Source organism: Panthera uncia, chromosome A2 (genome assembly GCF_023721935.1).
Source record: "Panthera uncia isolate 11264 chromosome A2, Puncia_PCG_1.0, whole genome shotgun sequence".
NCBI classification, from domain to species: domain Eukaryota; kingdom Metazoa; phylum Chordata; class Mammalia; order Carnivora; family Felidae; genus Panthera; species Panthera uncia.
In genome coordinates this window covers 5,778,819-5,802,252 of record NC_064816.1, presented here as the reverse complement: position 1 = coordinate 5,802,252, position 23,434 = coordinate 5,778,819, and the positions used below count along the sequence as shown (strand labels likewise).

The window sequence follows — 23,434 nt, the reverse complement described above, 5'->3', positions numbered from 1 at the left end:
CCCTCCCTGTTCGGTCCCGGGGTCCCCCCTCCCTGTTCGGTCCCGGGGTCCCCCCTCCCTGTTCGGTCCCGGGGTCCCCCCTCCCTGTTCGGTCCCGGGGTCCCCCCTCCCTGTTCGGTCCCGGGGTGGCGGCGGAGGACCCTCCCCGCAGCTCCAGCCTCAGCCTGAAGCAAAGTCCGCGCGAGCCACGCCCCCTTCCGGGCCCACGCCCTCTGACCCGCCCCCGGGGCGGGCACGCGCGTGCGCAGCTCTCCCGCGCGGCTTCCCACTTCCGGCCCCGTGCGGCGGGCTGCGGTGGATCCTAGGAGGCCGGGCGGCAGCGGCGGCGGCGGCGGGGGAGGCGGCGGCGAACGGCCTGCGGGGACCGGGCCAGGTGAGGGCAGCGGGGACCGGGCCAGGTGAGGGCAGCGGGCCGGGCCCGAGGAGAACGGAGCTCGGGAGGGAGGCCTCGGGCCCCGGGAACGCGCCGTCGAGCCCCGGGGATGGCCTGGGGCGCCGGACCCCCGGAGCTGCTTCAGCCTCGGGTTGGGCCCCCCTGGAGTCTTCCAAACTGGAGGGCGGGTCCTGCCGTTCAGGCTGCCCCTTCAGTGCATGTGGGCTCCAGCTGGCGAAGGCAGAGGTGCAGACGGTGCCCGCCGGCGCCATCCGAGCTCCAGCCCTCGGGCGGTGCAGCCTCCCCCCAGCTCAGGTCTCCGGGGTCCAGGTTCTGGAGCGCCCGGGGCGGGACTGGGGATATAGTGATAAGCATAAACAGTGACCAGCTCTGTGGTGCTTCAGGCCTCTGTGCAGAACTCCCTCCGTGGAGCGGACGCCCTCCGAGCTAGAGAGCGTCTGGGCAACAAAACTATACCAAGAATGTGTGCTTTGGATCATCCTCCAGTTCCTTATGGAAGAATTTTAGATGTTGCGGTGCTGCTTTCTTTGCAGGGATGAACGAGAGGCCCTTGATCTTTGCATGGTCTGTGGTCGTTACCGTCCCCCGATCTTTTTTACCTGTTGCTCTGTTGGGATGGAAGCCTTAGAAGAGATGGCTGGCGCAGAGCGTAAAAAGTTTTCTTGGTGGGCGGGGGGTCCTCTTTAAGTTTTACCTAGAAGTGAAGGACATAGCTCTACCCCCTTCGCCTCATTTGGGGAGAGTGGAACTCCATCCAGCCAAAAGCCTTAAAGGGCCTTTTTCTTGTCGAGGAGAGAGAGTTCAGGACAGCATAAACAGCCCCATGGCCTCGGGCGATTTGGAGATGATTTTACAGGTGATACATTGCATATCTGGCTGGGTGAATGGTTAACCCTGAAATTGTGTGGAGAAGTGCCAAGAGCGCGGGCTTGAGTGTGAAGTCAGATCTGGGCTGTGGTCCCAGGGCCGTCACATTTTAGCCCTGTAACGTTGCTAAGCCTCAGTCTCCCCATCTTTAAAATGGGAATAAGTATTGGTTAGCGATTCGACCAGACAATACGGGTAAAGTGCATAGCAGAGTGCCTGGCTTATGGTGAATACTCAGTAAATGTTATTTATGCCGTGTATATGTGCATGCCCCCAGACTTGTATTTTGAGGTTGACGATAATAAAGAGCCTGGAAAACGCGAGCATCTCAGTTGTTGTTTGGACTGGGTCAAAGTGTATACTTTATCAGTAGTTGGCTATTCTCTGGGTCAAGCCCTTTTGAGAAAAAGGTTGTTCTAAAGGGAATAGGAGCATAGTGCCAGAAGGCATAATAAATGCAGTTCTTGTAAACATAATTTGGGGGTTTGAATAGCTTATTTCATTTTTAAATGGCATGCACAGAGAAATGGAAAAAGCGATTCTTTGATTCTTTTCTTTCTCTCTCTTTCTTTTTTCCCTAAATTGACTTTACAATGCCCTCACTTTGAAAGCTGAAGTGGCATGTACATTGTTTCTGGTGTAAGCTGTGTTATAATTTTCATTCTTGTCACACAGTAGCAATTACCGCTGGCCGCAGGGCCATTACCCTTGTCACCAGCCCCTGGGACTAGGGCTGTGGTCACCAGCTGTGCCTCCCTGGGTGTTTACCTACCACATGTTTAGCATATTTCTGATCCTTGTGTCAAGGTCTCCTTCTTTCTTCCTCATTCATCCTAAGTCCCGTTTCCATTTCTTCAAGACTTTGAAAACGTTTTCATCTCGGCTCTCTCAAGTAATTTAAAACTCAGAGACCTTTATGAAGTCCAAATAGTTTGTTTCTTTGTTATTTATTAGTTGGGTTTTACTTCTCCCCTGAAAGCGGTGGAGAGCTGCCTGCCGTGTTTTTAAAACCCTTTCTCCAGGTGCAGAACAATTCCGGTCACAGCTCCGCAGCTGCCCGTAGGAATTTTCTGGAGGAGGAATGTGACTGTTGGGGGGAGGGAGCAAAGTGATTAAAATAATGTCCTCAGTGGAGGGACCCCTGCTGCTGTGCTTCGTGTTTGTTGTTAAAATTGCCCGTGAGTGTAAAACTCAGCCCGCTTGCTTCTCTGCTTTTGCTTAGTTTTCAACTGAGTATAAAGTTGCAGTTGGTTATGTTCAAAGTAGCAAACACACCAGCTGATTTACATCATATCTTGAAATCAATATTCTAAAGATTTAACGTATTCTGTGTGGTTACATTTTAACCTCCTATCACTTTTTTTTTTTAATTTTTTAATGTTTATTTATTTTTTGAGAGAGAGAGATAACACGAGCAGGGGAGGGGCAGAGAGAGGGAGACACAAACTCTGAAGCAGGCTCCAGGCTCTGAGTTGTCAGCACAGAGCCTGATGCGGGGCTTGAACTCACACAACTTCGAGATCATGAATTGAGCCAAAGTCAGATGCTTAACTGACTGAGCCACCCAGGTGCCCCCTTTTTCTTTATGTAACAGCTTTATTGAGATGGAATTCGCCTACCATAAAATTCACCCTTTTAATGTGTGGTAAATTATTTAGTGTTTTTTTTTTTTTTTTTTAAGTTTATTTTGAGAGAGAAAGAGAGAGTGCACGGGTGAGGGGCAGAGAGAGAGAGAGAATCCCAAACAAGCTCTGCACCATCAGCGTGGAGCCCATTGTGGGGCTCAAAATTGTGAACCTTGAGATCATGACCTGAGCAGAAATCCAGAGTCGGGTGCTTAACTGACCGAGCCACCCACCCAGCTGCCCCCTTCAGTGATTCTTAGTACTTTCCCAGAATTGTGCAACTGTCACCACTATCTAATTCAGAACGTTTTATCATCTGGTTATTCTTGTGGGTGAGTTTCAGGAGGAGAGAAGGGCAAAAGAAAGAGGTGGCCTACGCAGGGGCTCCATGACTCCATTGCCACATGGGACAGAGGGAAGGAAGGACCACATCAAATTACTTGGCTGGAATCCAGCATGTTCCTGTGCATAAGGACAACTAGGCACTGTTTATGGATAACTCTTAGTTTGCCGAGATGACCTTGCAGAGCACAAGTGAATTTAGAAAGAATAATAAATCGTGAAGTCGTCCGCAGCAGGGGCCAGTGTGCTCACCGGTCCCCACACAAGACTGAAATGGATAGTAACTGACCGGACATATTGTAGAGCAAAAAACCAGTGGTGGACCGGTGGGTTATGAAGCAGTGAGGGAGTCAGCTCTGTGGCGCTCATGACCCCAGGATATGGTCAGTGACGGTCCCTGCGATCTTTTGCAGTGGCCATTTGGAGGCTTCTCATCAGAGAAATGAAAGAGAGATGGGGAGGTGGAAAAATTGAGACCCTCCTATGTACTGTTGACGGGGCTGTAGAATGGGGCAGCCACTGTGGAAAAACCGTCTAGCAGTTCCTCCAAAAGTCACACAGAGTTACCATATGATCTCCAAATTCCACCCCTAGGGCATCTGCGCCTAAGGGAGGTGACTATATAGGCCCGCACAGAACGGGCACACTCACAGGAGCGTTATTCACAACAGCCAACCCAGATGGCCGTCCCATGAACGGAAATGTGAAATGTGACCCATCTATTCAGTGGAATATTTTTCACCCACAACAAAAGAATGACATTCGGCTACAGGTGACAACACGGATGAGCCTTGAAAACGGCATGCTGAGGGAAAGAAGCCAGTCCCCAAAGGCTGCGTGTCTTCTGGTTCCATTTATGTGAACTATCCAGAATGGGCAAATCTGTAGAGACCAAACATAGAGCAGTGGTTGCGGGGGGGGGGGGGGGGGGAAAGAGGGGCACCGGGAGTGACAGCCAAGGGGCGCAGGGTTTCTTTCGGGGATGATGAGAATGTTCTAAAACCGTGGTGATAGATACACAATACTGAATATACTAACAGCCATCCAGCCTTACCCTCTAAAAGGGTGAGTTGTGTGGTACATGAATTCCATCGCAGTAAAGCTGTGGCATAAGAGAAAAAGGAAAAGCCACGGGATAAGAACTAGAAGCACAGCGGAAATGGTCACGGGACAGAATTGTAAGGAGTGGTTTGAGACTAGGTGGCTAGAAATCCAACGGGGCAGGATCAGAAAACCCTAAAGAAAAAGGGAACATCGCTCCAACACAAATAGCTTGGGTTGGGTTGTTGACGCTAATAGATTCTTGCTTTCCTAAAGTTGATTACAGACCGCTCCCTGTCACTGAGTCCCGTGTGCCATCCGTTGTGACGAGGGTTGAGGCAGAGATGTGGGGTCAGAACGGGCAGGAAAGTCCTCTCTCTCCTGAGGGGCGGGGGTTAGGCCGAGACTCAGCAGCAGTGACAGAGGGGGACGGCATGTGTGAAAGGCAGAGGCATGTGTGAAAGGCAGAGTCGGGAAAGACGTGCTAGCCAGGAAGCGCTGAGATGGGCATTTTGCAGGCTGGGGTGTTACCCTGGAGGACTTTATGGCCCTTGCTTGTCAGTGGGTGGAGGCTAGCTTGGAAGAGGCCAAGGCTGGAGACGGGGAGGCACGTTGGGAAATGACCTTGGCCTAAGCAGGGACAGTGGGGAAGAGGTCAGACTCGGGTCTGCTCAAAGGTGGGTGTGTCAGGGCTCATGTGGCGGTGTGGGAGAGAGTGTGATGTAGGTGACCAGGCGGGCAGCAGGCCCTGAGGTCATCAGCTAGGGGAACTCTTCTAACGCAGCCGGGGCACCCGAGGCTTGTAGGTGCTGTTGGTATGACCAGTCTGGCCCTCTCTCAAGTATATCTTGTGCTGGAGAGGGGGAAGCCGTGTGCCCTGCCCTCCAATCAGAGCCTCTCCCCCCCCCACCACCCACATCCACCCCATCCCAAGGCTTCCAGGGTCTAAGGACGGTAAGAAAAGTAGGCCTTGATGAGCATCAGGGGCCCTGAGGCTGCACTGCTGTGAGATGGAGTGGGGGCGGGGCGGGGCAATACTCACTCCCTGCCCGAGGTTGGAGGTAAGAGGGAGAGAGGCAGACAGCCTGGCAGCTGAGTGATGCAAAACCCATCAGAGATCAAGTGTGACCGGAGAGCCGTGGTCTGATTAGTGTGCTCGTGGGACCAGAGGTGGAAGCCCTGGGAATTCTGGTGCTTTTCTGTCCGCTCTGAGCAGGAATCAGCCGCCCTCGGCCTCCCCGCTGTATGTTCTGGGTGGAGAGTTGTGGCCTGGGGGACCGGAGGGCCGCCTGCGTCTCTCCTCCGTTAGGTGATTTATAGCCCACCTCTCCCCCCACGCCGATGTCCCGAAAACGTCCTAGGTGCGGTAGGCAGGACGAGGGCCCCCGGGTCACCCCCGAGATGGCAAATATGTGACCCTCTGTGGCAAAAGGAACTTTGCAGGTGTGACTGAGGATCTGGAGATGGATGAGCCCGGGTTACCCAGGAGGGTCGGGGTGAGAGAAGGAGGTGTGACGGTGGAAGCAGAGGTCAGAGGGAGGTTGGAAGGGACTCGCTGCTGCCCTGGAAGATGGAGGAGGGGCGGGAAGCCAGGTCATGCAGGTGCCACTCGAAGCCGGGAACGGGTTCTCCCCTGGAGCCTCCAGAAGGCGGCCGCCCTCCGCCTTCTGCCCTCCAGCGCCCTCAGGGAATAGTTTGTGCTGATCTCGGCCAGGCCAGGGTTCCCGGTCCTTTGGTACAGCAGCCGTGGGGGACCCCCTACGCCCAGTGTCCATCTCCGTTGCTTGAGAGCCCAAGCTTCTCATGTGACTCGGGACCCGCCCCCAGCCCTTTCCAGCACTTCCTTCTACTATGGAAGTTTCTGGCGCTCCGGGCTTTACTCAGCGTTCTGTGGGCCTCCCTCAGGCCACTCTGGTTTCCACTTCACGCACGCACATGTACACACGTGAGCGCCCAGAGCAGGAGGGTGGCAGCAGAGGGCTCACGTCGGCTTCCGAGGCATCAGAGATGCTCCGTGAACACTCTGATCCTCAGCTCCCTGTCTGTAAAACTAGAAGCTTAACAGCCTCCTTAGTTTGTAGGGTTGGAACTGTCGTGAGGGGCTCAGCAGTGTCTGCGTTCATTCGGTACCAGCTTCCGGGGTGGCAAGAGTGAACACAACTTAGCTCTTTCCTCCTCCTCCTCCCCCCCCCCTCCTCCTCCTCCTCCTCCTTCTTAATCTCAGAAATATATATACTTCATTAACAGTGCAGAAAATACACATAAATAAACAGAAACAATTTTTAAAAGTGGAGGGCAGCCACCGCGGCCGGCTCTGGAAGTTTGAGGGTTAATTATAAGTCACATCTTGAAAGTTAGTGCTTTCACCAGTGTCATTAGCTCCACCCGGCTTATTAGCAGGAAGCTAAAACCTCCCTGTTCTAGAATGTTCCCAAAGGTCTGATCCCAGGGAAGGCCCTCTGGTCCCCTGCTTGCTGGGACCTCCCTGCTGTTCACAGAGTCGTCCGTTCTGCTGCTGCTTTTGAAAACAGGGATATTATAATTCACATACCATAACATACATCCCTTTAATGTGGATGATTCAGTGGCTTTCAGTATATTTACAGAATTGTGCAACCATCACCACTCATCACCCCACACATTCTCATCACCCCAGAAGGAAATCAGGTACCTATTAGCTGTCACTCCGCATTTCCTTTTCCCAAGCTTCTGGCGACCTTGACTCTACTTCCTGTCTCTAGATCTGCCTGTTCTGCACGTTTCGTATATAAATGTGGGTTTTTTTCGGGGGGGGGGGGTGTCTTTAACGTTTGTTTATTTTTGAGAGAGAGGCAGGGAGACACAGAATCCAAAGCAGCCTCCAGGCTCTGAGCTCTCAGCCCAGAGCCCGATGTGGGGCTCGAACCCACAGACTGCAAGATCAGGCCCTGAGCCGAAGTCCTAACGCCCAACCGACCGAGCCACCCAGGCGCCCCTCATATATAAATGTTTTTAAGGTTCATCTGTGTTGTAGCCTGAATCTGTTTTTTAATCTGTGGCAACATGAGCATTAGAAGAATGGTGATATGGGCCACGCCACGGTGTGCACAGACTGCCCCAGGGACACTGGCCTGTTTTAATCTGTTGACCTGATGGGAGTGTTTTCTGCCCGGTCTCTGGTGATGTGGTTGGCTCCATGCTCTGGGGGCTTCTTGGCCACTGCCTCCCCATCTGGATCGTCCTTACACTGTCCCGTAAATACTTAAGTCAATTGAACCACTGATCTACAGTCAAAATAAGCAGAGACAAGAGGTAGAGTGAAATCTGATGGCCTTCTAGTTGGTAAAACTAACCAAACACCGAGTAACTTTGTCCTTGAAGATTTGCCAAAGTAGGTAGCTTTCCATTGGTCTAGAAGGTTCACCATGTAGATGGGCCCAAAGATAGGGGCTTCTGGGACTCTATAGTATGTTTGGTTTTGACCATGACCACAATGAAAACTAATGTTTTACGTTGTAACCTTGTAAGCATGTGTAAGCAAGCGTGCACACACACACATACATATGTGCATGTGCGACGGGATCCAAAGTTTTACTAAATACTCATCTTTATTAGTCATGATAAACTGGCATATTCTGTTGTTTTATGTTTTTAGTTTTTATTTCTTTTTAAAATTTTTTAATGTTTATTTTTGAGAGGGAAAGAGAGAGCAGGGGAGGGAGACACAGAACCCCAAGCAGGCTGTAGGCTCTGAGCTGTCAGCACAGAGCCCCACGCAGGGCTTGAACTCATGGACCATGAGATCATGACCTGAGCTGAAGCCGGACGCTCAACCGACTGAGCCCCCCCAGGCGCCCCTCCTGTTGTATTTTGCGGGAAGCTGTTTCGCCAGCTCGCTAAGGGGTCGTGATCCTCAGTGTCAGAACGCTGCCTTCAGATCCCAACACATACGGGAGGAAAATGTTCAGCGAAGGGTGTGGCACTTGGCGACACAATTAATGGCTGTGACTTTTAAGAACTGTACTAGTTTCTCAGGACCACTGTGACAGATTGCTACAACCTGACTGGCTTAAAATAACGAATGTATGCTGTCACAGTTCTGGGGGCTAAAACTCTGAAGTCAAGGTGTCTGCAAGGCCGCACTCCCTCTGAAGGCTCTAGGGAAGGGTCCTAGAAGGCTGCCCAGGCCAGACTTCCTTGGCTCACGGCTGCATCACACCAGTCTCTGCCTTTATATTCACTTGGCCTTCACCTCTGTGTGTGTTTCTGTGTCTGCGTCTCCCTCTGCATCCAAATCTCCCTCATTGCCTTGTACAGACTCCAGTCTTTGGATCTAGGGTCCACCCTTAATCCGGGCTGATGGCATCTCGAGATCCTTAAGTTAATTCCATTTGCAAAGACCCTCTTTCCAAAGGAGAGCACGTTCTGTGAGGTTCTGGGTGGCCATGCATTTTGAGGGGACCATATTCACCCCACCACAGGGCCTCCTATTTCTAGTGAGTCGTAAATGAGAGCTACAGATACTCATTTCTTAGATTCTTTACAACACAGTAACTTCAGGTATCGTAAAGTGAAAAGTAAGCGTTGAACTTCGGCCCACTCTTGGGAACCCAGTAAGTGAAGAGAGGAAATAAGAGATCTTAAGGGGAGCTAGTTTCTTGCTTGAAAAGCTTCCAAATCTGAATCTCCTGTGAATATCATTTGCTATACGGCATAAACAGGTGCCTGAGACTACAGTATGTCACTGTTTGCTTGTGTGCCTGTCTCCATATACCCTCGTCTTTCCCCATGCGTTCAAAAACCACCTGCATCAAATACAAAAGTCTTGTCAATTTGGAGAGGAAAAAACAGTTCCCTCTGCCTGGCCCTGCACCTGGCTGACATAAGTATGTGTGATTGCTTTCTTCCCGACCTTGAGACATGAAATACATTAAAATATATTCAAGCTCACACCGTTGCAGTACTAAAAGGAATACTAATGAAGGTCTTTGCAAGGTTTTGGAATTTTCCTAATACACGAGCAGGTTGCTGACTTAACGTTAATAGTTCTAGCCGGCGCTCTTAGCAGTGTGGAGATCTTGAGATGCTCAGAAACCAACCTCGTACCTGTTTGCTACCAGCATAGGCTGCTTCAGGGCTCTGGAATTCAGTAATGACTTCACGCAGTTAATCTGCTTCATTGCTTCCTTTATTCCATTCCCTTCTGTGTGTCAGGGATTAAAAATGGGTGCTTCTTATGCCACATGAGTGAGCCCTGCTGGGTTGTTGGAATAGGCCTTCCCTTCCAGAACAATCCAGGCAGATAAGGTAGACCGGGGATCAGCAGACTTTAACTCTAAAGAGCCCAATAGTAAATATTTTCGACCACACAGCCTCTGTCTCGGCTGCTCCCAAGAGCAGCCCCAGGCAACAGGGAGACAAGATGGGCATGGCTACGTTCCAATAAAACTTTATTCACAAACATAGGTGGCTGGCCCTCAGGCTGGAGTTTGCCCACTACTGCAGAAGACTCGTGACTTTTACCATTCTGGTTCTAGGGTTGCGACTCTGATTTTGTACATTTGGTGAGGGACACAAGTGAAGGGGACAGGGCATCTTCTCAGCTGCAAGTTTGCACTGGGAACTCCTTCAACACCCCTGACACCATTTCTGTTGTCCTTTTTACAGAGATGCAGTGCCCTTGAATAATTCCCCAAGCCACTGAAAGCAAACAGGTTTTTTCTGGCATGGTATTTGCATGTTTTTCTTTCCTGCCTTCCGCCTTTAACAGAATGCTTTTTATCTGGTGAAAGAGAAACCCACTGGGCTCGGTCCAGTGTTTGATTTCCTCTGTCCTCCTTATAGCCACCTCTGCTAACATTTGTTCTTCATCCCCTGAATAAAAGTGTTTTTGTTTTTTTTTTAAATAGCTAATAATAATGTTAGTTATCCAGAAATCTTCTGGAAGATTTCAGAGGTGCAGTGGCAACACCTGAATTAATCTTTTCAAAATCCTTTGTTTTCATTGAAATGTTTTGCAACCCACGTCATGTTGACTTCTGTACAGTCCGTTGAATTAACGTGATTGTTTAAAACACCAAAGAGGAAACCAGGCTGCCCTTCCTGGCCAGGCCTGGGGGAGTGGGAGGCATTGTTTTGCTGGGGCCCCTACAGTTCAGCACCTGGCCTTAGACCCAGGTCACAAGAAACACTCACGTGGCACATGGCTTTTCAGGGTCTGAACAGTCACCCATGGATGATGCCGAAGTTCCACCGAGCAAAGGGGAGCTGGGAGTCGCGCAGGGCATCCTCCCCACATCCTTGGTTTCGCACACTCTTTGTCAGATCTAGTTCTCTCTTTAAGCAGTCACCTTCCAGCCCTGACCCCTCTGTCCGTCTGACCAGATTGGCCCCTTCTTAACCCCACACCGCTCATGTCCATGTCATCCTTTAGGAGTGATCCTTCCTAGTTCTCTCGTGGTGAAATGTTCCAGACCCACCTGCAGGCAGCTGGCCCCTGTGTACTGGCTAAACTTGTTCATCAGAATGAGTCAGAACACCCGGTGGAGAGGGTTTTTTGTTCCCGCATTTTCATTAACCATCCTCGTTAATTGCGAAGGGCGTTTTGAGGAGTGGGCGCCCAGAGGCAGAGGCGGGCCCCTCCCAGGCCACCCGGGGAGCGCTGGGGAGCGCTGCGGAGCGCTGCGGAGTCGCCTGCCTACGGGAGCCAGTCTCCTGATGAAGCTAGTAGGTCCTGTCGGGCCGAGAGCTGCCAGTAGTGAAAGAGGACAGAAGTTCCTAAGTGCTGCTTGGGTTTATCTTCCGTCTTGGGGAATGCCAGGTTCCAGGGAGAAAATCTACATCCAGGAGGATTGAGTAGCAGCTGCTCTGAAAGTCAAGTCTTCTGCAGCCCTAGTTGTGCCTTTAAAAAACAAACAACAACAAAACATTTTAACCATTTTCAGTGTCCAGTTCAGTGGCATTCGGTACATTCACGTCGTGCTACCATCCGTCTCCAGAACCTGTTCATCTTCCTGAACTGGAACTGTGTCCCTGTTAAACACTGACCCCCCCACACACACACACACGCTCCCAGCCCCTGGCTCCCACCATCTACTTTCTGTCTCTAGGGATGGATTTCTCTAGGGACCTCACAGAGGTGGAGTCAGACACAGCGTGTCTCCTCGAGCCGGGTTTATTTCACTGAGCATAATGCCCTCAAGGTTCATCCACGTTGTAGCAGTTGTCGGCACAGCCTTCCTTTTTATTTTACTTTTTATTTGTTAAACCTTATTCATTTGTTTATTCAGTGAGAGGGTGGAGGGAGAGAGGGAGGGAGACAGAATCCCAAGCAGGCTCCACACTGTCAGCGCAGAGCCCGACGCAAGGCTCAATCTCAGGAACCGTGAGATCATGACCTGAGCAGAAATCAAGAGTCAGACACTTAACCAACTGAGCCACCCAGGTGTCCCTTGTTATTTCCTATTTTAAAAAATTAAATCGTCCTATTGCTTCTGAAGTGGCTGCTCGTCGTGGTTCTGATTTGCATGTCCCCGAGGATGAGTGCTGCTGCACATCTTCTCGGGTGACTGTCGACCATCCGTGTTATCTTCCTTGGAGAAATGTCTGTTCAAGTCCTTTGCCGACTTTTGAATTGGGGTGTTTCCTTCCTCGTTGAGTCTTGAGGGTCCTCTGTGCTCATTGCGTCTGACACCGTGGAGCCTTGCACAAACTGAAAAGCCAGCTTCAGTTACCTGCCACCTTGGACATCCTGGGGCCTGCCACCAGAGGGCTGGCATCTGGGAAGGAGGCGGGAACACTGGCATCGCAGGGCCTGCCAGCTGCAGACCAGCCGACTCCCCATCTGAAGGATGGGTTTATTAAAGAGGCAGCGTGAATCATTAGGAGGAGGTCGGGCCCCATCAACCTCCTTCCCTCTTCTGATGACAGATAGGTAGCCCGGTTGAGCAGGGAGACCAGGGGGAAGGTGTGGAAGCAAGAGGCATCTAAGCGGGTCCCCCACGATGTTCTTGGGGCAGGATGAGAAGTGCTCGGGCGGGGGGTGGGGGGGTCGGTCAGGGTAATTCTGAGCTAGCCGTCCTGCAGCCAGACTCATAACTAGCGAGATGAAAGTTCCCAAAGGGTGTTAATTAGAGCACCGCGGTCAGCCTAGAGGGAGGCCACTCCTGGGTTCCATCCTCCGCTCTGCCCTGTCATTTACTGTGTCATTTAGAAAGATAAAGGTGTGTAAGGTTTAGTTATCAAAGCTGGAGGTGACAGCTGGAGGGCGGGGGGGGGGGGGGCGTCGTCACAGTGTCATGGAGTCAGGACCCAGAGATCTCAGCGACGGAAACGAGGTAAAACATGAGCGCGAAGAACATTTCACTTCCTGTGCCTGCCTCTAACATCGCTTCCGGCCTTGGTGCTGTGGACGTTTGGGGCCCGGTGATTCTCTGTGGTGGGGCCATCCTGTGCTTGGGGGACTCCATGCGAGGAGCACCCCCGCCATCGCGACCATTGAAAATATTTGCAGACAATGCCCAATGTCCCCTGGGAAACACCCCCCGCCCCCCCCCCCCCCCCCCCCCCCCCACCCCGGTTGAGCACCACCAGTCTGAATAAGCAACTACAGAAACAGAAACAGGGTGGGGAATTAGAGCTGAATGACAGCCTAGGTGGACAGCTCAGGGATTTCAGTGAATAGTAATCGTTTGGGCCAGCGTTTGTGATACCGCAGTCCTACCCTCTTCTCCCCACCCCCCAAAAGGAAACTAATGTAATTAAGTTAGGCCCTTCTGGTACCAAGACAGTCAAAGCCAGGGCCCTAAGACAGTTAATTCCGTGTCTTATCCAAGGAGCTCTGCGAAGCACTCTCCCTAAGCCTGCCTTCAGGTCTCACGCAGATTTCCCTTCCCTGTTCAGACCTCTGTCCTGAGCGCCAGCCTCCTGCGTCAGCTGCCACCTGCCATCACCTTGAGCCCTCTGGGGCAGCTTGGGTGACTCCCCACAGAAGGCAAACCCATCACCTCTCCCCGCTCCCGGCCCCCATCTCTGCCCTTCCTGGGTCGCCCGTGTCCAGTCCCGACACCCTTCTCACCCGTCTCCCTGCATCCACCTGCATCCCCCACCACAGCCACTGCTTCCGGAGGCAAATGTGATGGACCACTCTGTGCATAAAGCTGCCGGTGGCTTTAGTTTCCAAGATAAAGTATAAACCCCAAGGATCCCAAAGGCCTTGGAACCTGTGGAACCCTCACACACGAGCTGTCCCCTCCACCTGCCTCTCTGCCTGTTCCATGTCTCATCTCTCCTCTGACCTACCCCAGACCATGTCTCCCTCTGCCCCTTCCTTCAGCAAATATTTACTGAGCATCCACCCTGTCCCGGGCCTTGTGCCAACAGTAAACAACAAATAGAGCTCCCCTGGTGTGTGGCGTTTCCTATCTAAGGAAACAGCACAGTTCACTGTTGGTGGATTCCATAGTTACAAAGTCACCCACTGACTGAAATTCATCCGTAACCCCCAAGTCGATACTCAGAGTGCTTTCTTGGACGTTAGACAACACGGGGAGTGGCAAAACAAAGTGCGTATTCCCACGCCGCCTTCTTGTTTGAGCTCATTCTATTATCAGGTGTCCTCTTTACAGTGTGTTCAGTGCCGCGTTCAGTGCATTTTTGTGCTTTCTGTTGAAATGGCCCCCAAGCATTGTGTCAAAGTGCTGTGTAGAGTTCCTGAGCACAGGAAGGCCGTGCTGAGCCTTACAGGAGAAAATACGTGTATCAGGCGGACTTCGTCCAGACGACGTCTATGGTGCAGCAGTGTATGTTAACTAAGGTGTCTTCTGACTGAAACACACAGAAAACAGGGTTCTGTGTTGATGCGCTGATGAAAATAAAATCAGAATTCCCTAGAATTCTAACTCAGTGTCGACAGCCTTTCTAGATGTATCTGCCACAAATCCAGAGTGTCGGTTGTCCGTAGCGCGCGAGACCCTAACGACGTTAGGACCGAGGTGATCTGATCCTTGTGGCTCCCAGGACATGGGAAGGAGAGGAAGTGGAGACCGTGGGGTGTGGGTCTTTTGCGCTTCCCCAAATACCTGTGTCTGGGGGCCTCTCCCAGCACTGGTGATAGAGAGACCCCTCAGCTTGGGCTCAGCCCAATTCCCGTCACTTCTGCACTGCCCGTGTGTCCTCCCTCCAACCCACACTTGTCCCTGCCCCCCCCCAATGGCAGCCCGTGGAGCCCCATCCCTAGTAAAGGAATGGCCCGTCCCCAGCCTGTCTTGGGAGCATGCCCCAGGACTTCTCCGATCCCCCCCCCCCCCCCCGAGCCCCTTTTCACTTGAGACTCATTCTGAGGAGCCCTTGTGCACAGGGCCTCCCGGAGGAGCGCTGTTCCGCAGGCTCTGGACCAGCCAGCTCAGGGACAGGTTCTAGTCACGTGTGAACGAGGCACACGGGCAGTCTGGGCAGGGCCCTCTTCTCTGGGTACAGGCTTTTCAGCCTGGAGCCTGCCCAGGTGGCTTTACCGAGTCAGCGGTTTTTGGACCACGCGTGCTCTAAGGCAGGTGGCTGTCTGCAGGAGTGAGCCCAGCCAGCCCCAGGCCCTGGCTGCAGTCTGTGCACGCTCTGAGATAGTCACCTGACTGAAAAAGGCCAGCAATTTTTAAGTTATAAGCCTTAAATACTTTATTTAACTTAAAGTAGATAAGTGTGGGTTTTTTTGAGATTTTTAAAATTTTTTTTTTTTAACGTTTATTTATTTTTGAGACAGAGAAAGACAGAGCATGAATGGGGGAGGGGCAGAGAGAGAGGGAGACACAGAATCAGAAGCAGGCTCCAGGCTCTGAGCCATCAGCCCAGAGCCCGACGCGGGGCTCGAACTCACAGACCGCGAGATTGTGACCTGAGCTGAAGTCGGAAGCTTAACGTTTAACTGACTGAGCCACCCAGGCGCCCCTTGAGATTTTTTTAAAGTTATCTCTCCACCCAACATGGGGCTCAAACTCACGACCATGAAATCAAGAGTCCCCCTACTGAGCCAGCCAGGTACCCCAATAAATGTACTTTTATTTGTTGATCTTTTGGTGCCCGACAGCCTTTCCTTTGAGAATAGAAATCCCTGTCATCTTTCTTGCTTCAAACCAGGCCTGGAGAGGGATGTGTGACTGGCTTCGTCCATAGAGCGTGCAACTCTTCATCTCAGGACTGAGGTTCAAGCCCCACGTTGGGTATAAAGATTACTTTAAAATCCAAAGAAAACCCGAAGCCTAGATTCTGTGATTGGTTTGATGGGTTTCCCCTCATTTGGGCTGGAGGGTGGGGGTTGTTAGAACGATCACCTTCTCATCAGATGGCATTTTGGTTTGCTTGTTTTTAAAGGACTTGCTTGTAAGTTTTAGGAACACTAATAACTCTTTTGCACTGGTGGTTCAAGAGTTTAAATAGCACTTTGTTGTTAAAGAATGTATCTGTAAAAGCTCCGAGGGGCGCTTGGGTGGCTCAGTCGGTTGAGCGTCCGACTTCTGCTCAGGTCATGGTCTCCCAGTGAGTTCAAGCCCCGCCTCTGGCTCTGTGCTGACAGCTCACAGCCTGGAGCCTGCTTCGGATTCTGTCTCCCTCTCTCTCTCTGCCCCTCCCCTGCTCATGCTCTGTCTCTCTCTGTCTCTCGAAAATAAATAAATGTTAAAAAAAAAAACAAAACAAAAACCTCCGGAAACAACTAGAAATGGCTCTAGTTAAGCAGACGTTTGCAGGCAGATGGCCGCAGAGCGTCCCGTCTGCCTCATTTGCCTCGTCCTGAGTTGTGTACCTGGATGGAGAAGAGGCTTCTGTTGTCAGGGTGGACCCGTTAAATGCAACTTGCTTAAGAGTGTACCTGTTCACCCAGGACGAAGAGCAGACCGCTAGTAGCAAAACGTGGTTTTTACTGAATATCGTTCTTCAGAATCTCTGTCTTCAGCTACTCTCATCTTGTTTCCCCCTTGAACGTTCTGGCTATTTCTACACATGGATTGCCCCCGAGTCCATATTCCCAGGTTTGACTGTCACCCTGGATGTTCAGCTGCCTTCAGGACTCGTGACCTAGTGTCCTGGGGGCATTGACAGCTCCCGCCTTCCTCTCCGCTGCACCTGCTCCCTGGCTTCTTCCAGTCCCGGCCCATGAGGGCACCACCCAGTGGCCCAAACCAGGTGTCTCTATCTTCCCAGGCTCCTACAGCCACCCCCTGCCCTGGCCTGCCTCCCACCCACCCTCTGCCTGCTGTAAGGACATCGTCACTGGCACGCAGACTGCTGAACTGGTTCCATCCCTCTGCTTCCTCTGGTCGCCCACCATCCTCTCTAGGAACGCACATCTCATCCTGCATGTCTTTGAAATCCCCTGTGATTCCCCATCGGGAAGTCACAGGGCCCTAGAGGGACACAGGAAACACCACACACTCTCATGCCCCCTGCCTGCCCACCCTGCACAGACCCCCACCGCCTCTCCTGCAGTGGCCTTCCCCTTCCCTTCTTTTCTCCTAACGACCTCCTACTCATCCTTCGAAACCCAGGGCAGATGACCCCATAATCTTCCTCCCCTCCCCGCCCCCACCGGGAAGAATGACTCATCTTCCTCTCTGGGACACTCCCAGCTCTAGACATCCCATAATTATTTGCTAACATGTCACCTCCTTGATCACCTGGGCTCCTTGGGGCTGGGGATCTGTCTCACTCAGACACCATTATTCCCGTGGAAAGCTGTGTTTTATGCTTTTTAAACAGATCTGCAAACTTTTTACTATTATTACTTTGTGGGGTGTGACTGTCTGGACAGCGCAGGGCTCTGTGGGAGGAGCCAAGCCCCAGTTTCCCCAGTTGCCGGTGTGTGAAGATTTCGTGCATTCTGGTATCGAGCCCCGTCCCACGTGTTGTCTGTGTTCAGGAAGATGCTGTCAGTCTTTCTTTAATTAGGTGCTTGGACATTAGGGACAGGCATGAGGCAGCCACCAGCTGGCCTCCTTGCCAGCTACGCTCTTCAGATTCATTTCCTCACCGAGTCCTCCCCAGAGCCCTGTGAGGTCGGCGCCATTTACCGTTCTGCACAGATGATCGAGCAACCTCAAGGGCACTAAGTAATTAGCCAAGATCGCAGCAGCAGTAAGAGCAGGTGACAGAGTCCAGATTCAAACCCCCCGTTCTTCCTGACTCCAGAACTGATGTTTTGGAAGAGAACAGTCATGTCCCAGAATGTCCCTAATTCTGCAAGCCCACACTTGGGGAAAGAAACTAAAGTTGTGGATCTTACATAACCTAATAGAAGCAGGCGTCAGAAATTGTCACCATCTGCTTTGAGCTTTTTCTCAAACTTGCCTTTTGAAATAAATTTAGATTTATGGAAGAGTTTTAAAGAGAGTGTACAGAGAGTTCCTGTACGCACCCTGCACCCAGCTTCCTCCTAATGCTGACTTTTCTTTATTATTATGATAAAAGTCACGCGAGCATTGCAGCAAATTTGGAAGCTAGAGAAACGAGGGAAACACCCACACAACTACAGTAAGCCATCCTTCTGTCTCGTCGCCTTCCAGGATTTTCTGTCTCTGTCCGTGATGTCCCGCGAGGTTGTCCTCGGTGGTGCAGTCCTTTGGGAAAGCAGTTTAGTGATACCAATCTAACATCGCAAAACGTATCTAACCTTTTCCTCTTTGAGAACTCTTTGCTGTCTCTTTGAGACACGCGTCCAAAATTGGGATGGGTCAAAGGTCTGACCACAGCAAAGTCGGAAAAGCAGAACTTACGAGAACCAGAGCAACGTGAGAAAGCGACACGTGTGTCTGATTGCTGTGGTTAATGAACGTGAACGCCCACGTGATACAGGCCAGGGTGCGGAGGCACTGGTGAGTGGTGGAGAGAATATTGATTCGTTTCCGTTTTAATTTCTCTCTTTTTTTTTTTTTCTTTTTAAACATTCAAGTTCACTCTTGTACTGTTCATTAAGAGGGATCACCTTCAGGTAACAGTGACATAGGTGACGTTTTTCTCATGTGCCCTTATCAGTGTTTATTGAGGACCGTTTCTCATCAGCCAGGAATCTTTGCAGGTGACGAGTTCCTACGGCATTCTCTGCCTCCAGACCTTAACATGCAGCCGGCTGGATGTAGGCCCCAGCATGTTCTCCTTTGTTCGCTTTTTTTCCTTCCCCTGAGATGACTCACCTGCCTTAGTTCTTATCTTTATTAAACAACAACCATTTAGAGAAATGCCATCTCAGTATTAGACATTACTTTGCAGAAATGCCTTATTTACCAATAGAATAAATAAGCTGGCGGTTCCCCCCCCCCCAAAAAAAATCCCTTTGAAATTAAGTTTATTAAGAATAAAAATTCACCCCCAGGCGGGATAACGGGTACTTAATTAACATCTGGCTGTTTGGATCCTAAAACCTAGCTCTCTGCCTGCCTTTCCCATCTCACCCTCATTTTCCCTCTTATGCAAAATCAGAGTGACACTCTCCTGCACCTGTTGCAGAAATGATGCTAGACTGAGGGAGCATTAGAGCAGAACAGGCCACTTCTGCCGGGATAGAAGCCTCGCGTTAATATTTCTGGTAAGCAACATACCATGAAGCATCCCTGACTCTTAGACATTCCAGAAGGAGAAGCAGCTTAGACTTGTGGGGTTTCTTTACCATGGACCGTGAGATTTTCTGTAGTGTGCTGGCAAAACACTTTGATCATGGGTCACCTAGCGGTGTTGAAAGGTCCTGAAGAGCCTTCTGCGTCTCAGAGGAACGCAACTCAGAGAAATCCAGGGCTCGAGGAGGCCGAGGGAGATCGGGTCCTGCTCTTGGGGGGTTGGGGATGAGAACACCAACCACCCTGCCCTCATTGATCCCTTGACAGGCTGGCGGCCACGAGGCCTGTAACCCCGTAACCCCGCCTCCAGACAAATAATATTCTGCCTGGCCTTCCTGCAGTCACACGACACAAAAACCCGACAGGAAAGCCCACGTGCTGGGGTCAGGGCCAGGCTCACGTGTGCAGCACCCAAGGATGAGGACGCTCTGGGTGCCGGGAGGAGGCGGAAGACTGTCCTTGTGAAGTCCGCCAGGGAGCCAGAGTCCCATGGAGACCCAAGGAGAAGAGTGGGCAGGGAAAGGTCCGCTGCAGAGTGTGGGGGGCAGAGGGCCGTGCTGTCGGGGCGGGAGCTCGATCTGCCGAGGCGTCTCTGAGGGTGAAGCAGCACATGAAGTCCCAGAGGCAGAGGAGCCCATTAAGATATGAGCACTGTGGGGACAGTCACTCCCTTCCTGACCGTGTCCTTCCCACACCTTCCGGCAGAATCCAGGCACCATGCAGCCTGTTACGTGGAGCTTTTTTAAAAATCCCACCAGAGGTAATATCCCGAAGGCAGCAGGCCGCCCTCACCGTGAGATAGCAGGCCTCGCCTTGGGGTGCCCTCCCCCTGCCTCTCCTCTGTCCACCCAGTGCCCTCCCCACCTGTGTCCTTCCAGCAGTGATGAGGTCTGCGTACCTGTGCTGGGAGTGGCCTGTCCCAACACATAGATCAAAGCAGTGTTGGCACCCAGAGACAAGTGACACCTGACCCTTGCCCTCCAAGAGGTCAAGGTTCAGTGAGGCATGAGGCAGTGTGTTAAAAGGCATAACCAGCAGTGTGCACAGGGGTAGAGGAAGGGCACGGGAGGGCCTAGGCTGTTGGGGGAGCTGGGAAACAGGGAGGGCGACCCAGAGGGACTCTGGCTGGGCCCCAAAGCCGGCCAGGCTAAGGGGTGCCTGGGCCAAGCCACCCAGGGCTCTGAGGCTTTCCAGTGCCACGTGTCAGCATGGTTGGGGTGCAGGAGCAGGCCAGCGGGTCCCAGCCAGAGCCGTGGAGATGCTAACCAGTGTGTGGTGAGACACGCAGCAGGGCGGACAGCGAGGGAGCGGACAGCCGGCCACCCAGAGGGGCTGCAGCTTGGGCCTACTGGTCAGGGAACAGGCATGAGGCCCGTTACATAGAAGGCAGGGTCAGTGACCCATTGGACTTGGGGGGTGCAGAAGGCTGTACTGCAGAGACCCCCCCACTCAGGAGCTGGTGCATGTGGGGAAGGTGTTAGGAAGATGAAGGAGGTTCCAGACGAGCGTGGGCAGGGGCCTCAGTGAAAATGGAGAGAATCATATACAGAGCAGGGAGGGCGCCTCTCCTGGGAAGTGAGCGTCCCGGTTAAGTTCCCTGGCGGGGGGGGGGGGGGAACCTGTGCACCAGGAGTGCTTGGTAGGAATCCGTCAAACACATGCTGAAGGATCTGAGGATCAGGACCCTCGGCCCCACTTGCAGAGCGCAATCCGGTGCACTCTCCAGTAAGCTGGAGATACGGTGCTTGGCCAGGCAGACACTGACTGGCCTGCTCTCAGGAAGCTTCCGGCTGGGGGGAACACTGACCCCCTGTGCAGTGGCAGGGGTAATGAGACTGAGGAAACACGGGGCAGGGGACCCAGCTACTAGTACGAATTTAGCCCAAGAACGTATCCAGTGCAGATGAAGTATTTCTTTTTTTTTTTTTTAATTTTTTTTTTTTTTAACGTGTATTTATTTTTGAGACAGAGACAGAGCATGAACAGGGGAGGGTCAGAGAGAGGGAGACACAGAATCTGAAACAGGCTCCAGGCTCCGAGCTGTCAGCACAGAGCCCGATGCGGGGCTCGAACTCACGGACCGCGAGATCATGACCTGAGCCGAAGTCGGCCGCCCAACCGACTGAGCCACCCAGGCGCCCCACAGATGAAGTATTTCATGCATGTGTCCGTCAGTCTTAGTTATGAACTCGGTGAGACCTTGGAAGCAACCCAGGAACGTGCCGATGGAAGAAGCTTGAAAGGAATCGTAAGCGGCTCCTGAAATGTACTTCGCAGTAGAGTGAAATGTTCATGGCATGACCTTGGACAGAAAGGCAAGATGCAAAATTGTGTCTGCACCCATGTGTTAGGTGGACCCTTCTGTAGGCTGTGAATGGTTGATTATTAGCAAGGGTCCCATTAAATGGAACTAGTAGAAATAAGAATGGGATGGAATGTGCTCAAACAGGAGTAGCGGTTTTCTCTGGTTTGTGAAATACTGGGTGGTTGCTGTTTCATTCGTACTTAAAGCTAGAAATTCCTCCCCTGCAGTAACCCCACCCCTTGTGCTGTGAGCCTCGAGGGAGAGCCTGCTTGCTTCCAGGCCTGCCAGTAGGCCAGCCCTTCCAGAGGACCATCCTTGGGTCGTCTTCTCTGGCCAGTGTCCCCGCTCTGACGCTCTTCCTCCCAGGTCGCAGCTGGGATCTCGGTTGTTCAGTCAGCCTCCGGGCGTGCCCCTCCTGGCCGGCGTTTGGCCCGGACGGGCTCCTTGGCCCTCCTGCCTCTGACCCTCTGCGGGACTTGTCAGAATACGGCTTTCCGGATGCCCTCCTGGCCGGTGTCACCACCAGCCACCCACGCACTGAGCTCGGCCTGGGCCTGAGATGAACCCCCGGGCAGGCGTGGCTGGCCAGTGGCTCAGCCCTCATGACTCTTGTCATCACACTGATGTTGATGCGGCCTAAGATGACCCAGCCCTGTGAGCACCACACTGCTGATTTTCTGAGCCCGCTGCTGCCCCCCCCCCCCCGCCCCCCACCCCAACCGTCTTTGCGGAGTCTCTTGATGTTTCCTTTACTGTAGCCTGTCCAGTTAGCTTTGTGTTAACTCCTCTCCCTGCCTTTGTTTCCACACGTAACTTGAAGCAACTCGTCTACTCCAGGTGACTTTGGTAAGCAAGCCGTCTGCATTCCCATCTCAGGCAAGACAGAGGCCGGAGCCAGTGGGTGCTCCGCTGGCGATCCTCTTTCTACCTGAGGTGGGGCCGTTACCAAGCTCGGGTGTGCGTGCTCAGTAAGTTTCAAAGTCGCCCAACCTGTCCTCATCCGGTTCTTCCTTCTCCCTCAGATTTACACGGGCGTCCTGTGGGATCCAGCCGGCACCTTGCTGGTACCCCAGGAGCTGGCGTATGCTCCGTGCCCCTACCATGGCCAGCACCTGCCAGGACAGGCCACCCACTCACTGTGATGGCTGTAAACACCTCGGTCTGCTCCACGCTTGGGCTGCCCGGATTCCTGGCCTGTTTCTCAGATTCATGGCTCACAGGCCTTTTTCTTTTTTCTTTTTTCTTTTTTTTTTGGGGGGGGGGAGCCACAGTTGAACATTGAGTTTTTAAGATTAATTTCTTCTTTTGCCATCCACGGTCGCTTCGCCCTCCTGCCACCTTCGTCGCTTCTGTCCTCCCCACCTCCCCAGAGTTGCCACATACAGGCACACACAGTCTCACCTAGAACTGTCTTCATGTCTGAGATGAGATGAACTTCTGATCCGGCAGCTTTAACTTGGACAGTGTGGCGTTGAGCGGCTGGCATGGGCTGAGCACTGAGCAGCCAAGGTTAGCTACGTGTCCTTCTCTCCCCCCTTTTACCTTCCTTCCTGCCCTTCTACGCACATATCTCTGACCCTTCCCCGTGAAAGGTGGGGTGCTTACATAACAGAAACTCATTTCGCACAATCCTGGAGGCTGGCGGTTCAAGGTCAAGGTGCCAGCAAATTTGGTTTCTGGTGAGCGCTGTCTTTATGCCAAGAGAGGGGGTGGAAGGAGGGAGGCATCTGGCTCTCTGTGTCTCTTCTATGAGGACACTGATGCTACCAAATCGGGGCCTCACCCTTATGTCCCCCCTTAACTGTGATTACTTTCTTGGAGACGCCGTCTACAGACACAGCCACGCTGGGGTTAGGGCTCCAACAGACACACTTTGGATGGACACAAACACAAAACATTGAGTCCATAACATGGATGAACCTTGAAAACGTTGTGCTAAGTGAAATAAGCCAGATGCGGAAAGATGAACGCTGTGTGATTCCACATATGTGAGGACAGACCCGTAGAGAGAAGGGAGGAGGGTGGTGGGTGCGGGGCTGGGGGAGGGGCGTTCTTGTTTAGCAGGTACAAGGTTTTTGTTGGGGACAAGTCTTGGCTAGAGACAGTGCCAGTGGTTACACCCATTGTGAGTGTGTTTAGTGCTGCTGGATTGTACGCTTACAGATGGTCAAGAAGATAAGTGTTCTGTACGTTTTACCACAGTACAAAATAATGATAGTAATTAATAAAGAAGAGAAAGAAAACAGGAGCGCCTACAGTCCCAGCCCCCTCGGGTCCAGGAGAG

The 23,434-nt window shown here is 52.2% G+C and overlaps 1 protein-coding gene across 2 annotated transcripts in view; it reads left to right on the top strand.

The window, feature by feature from the left end:
• The window catches only part of ARHGEF18 (Rho/Rac guanine nucleotide exchange factor 18), a 73,731-nt gene that overhangs the window by 18,205 nt on the left and 32,092 nt on the right, over window positions 1–23,434 (top strand). Inside the window, exon 1 of one of the 2 annotated variants that reach the window (XM_049642372.1) lies at window positions 1–373. This exon is cut by the window's left edge and continues 123 nt beyond it. The exons of the other annotated variant lie outside the window; for it this stretch is intronic. The gene's annotated coding sequence lies outside the window, so the exon portion shown is untranslated. The remainder of the gene's footprint in view (window positions 374–23,434) is intronic. 2 annotated transcript variants of the gene reach the window in all.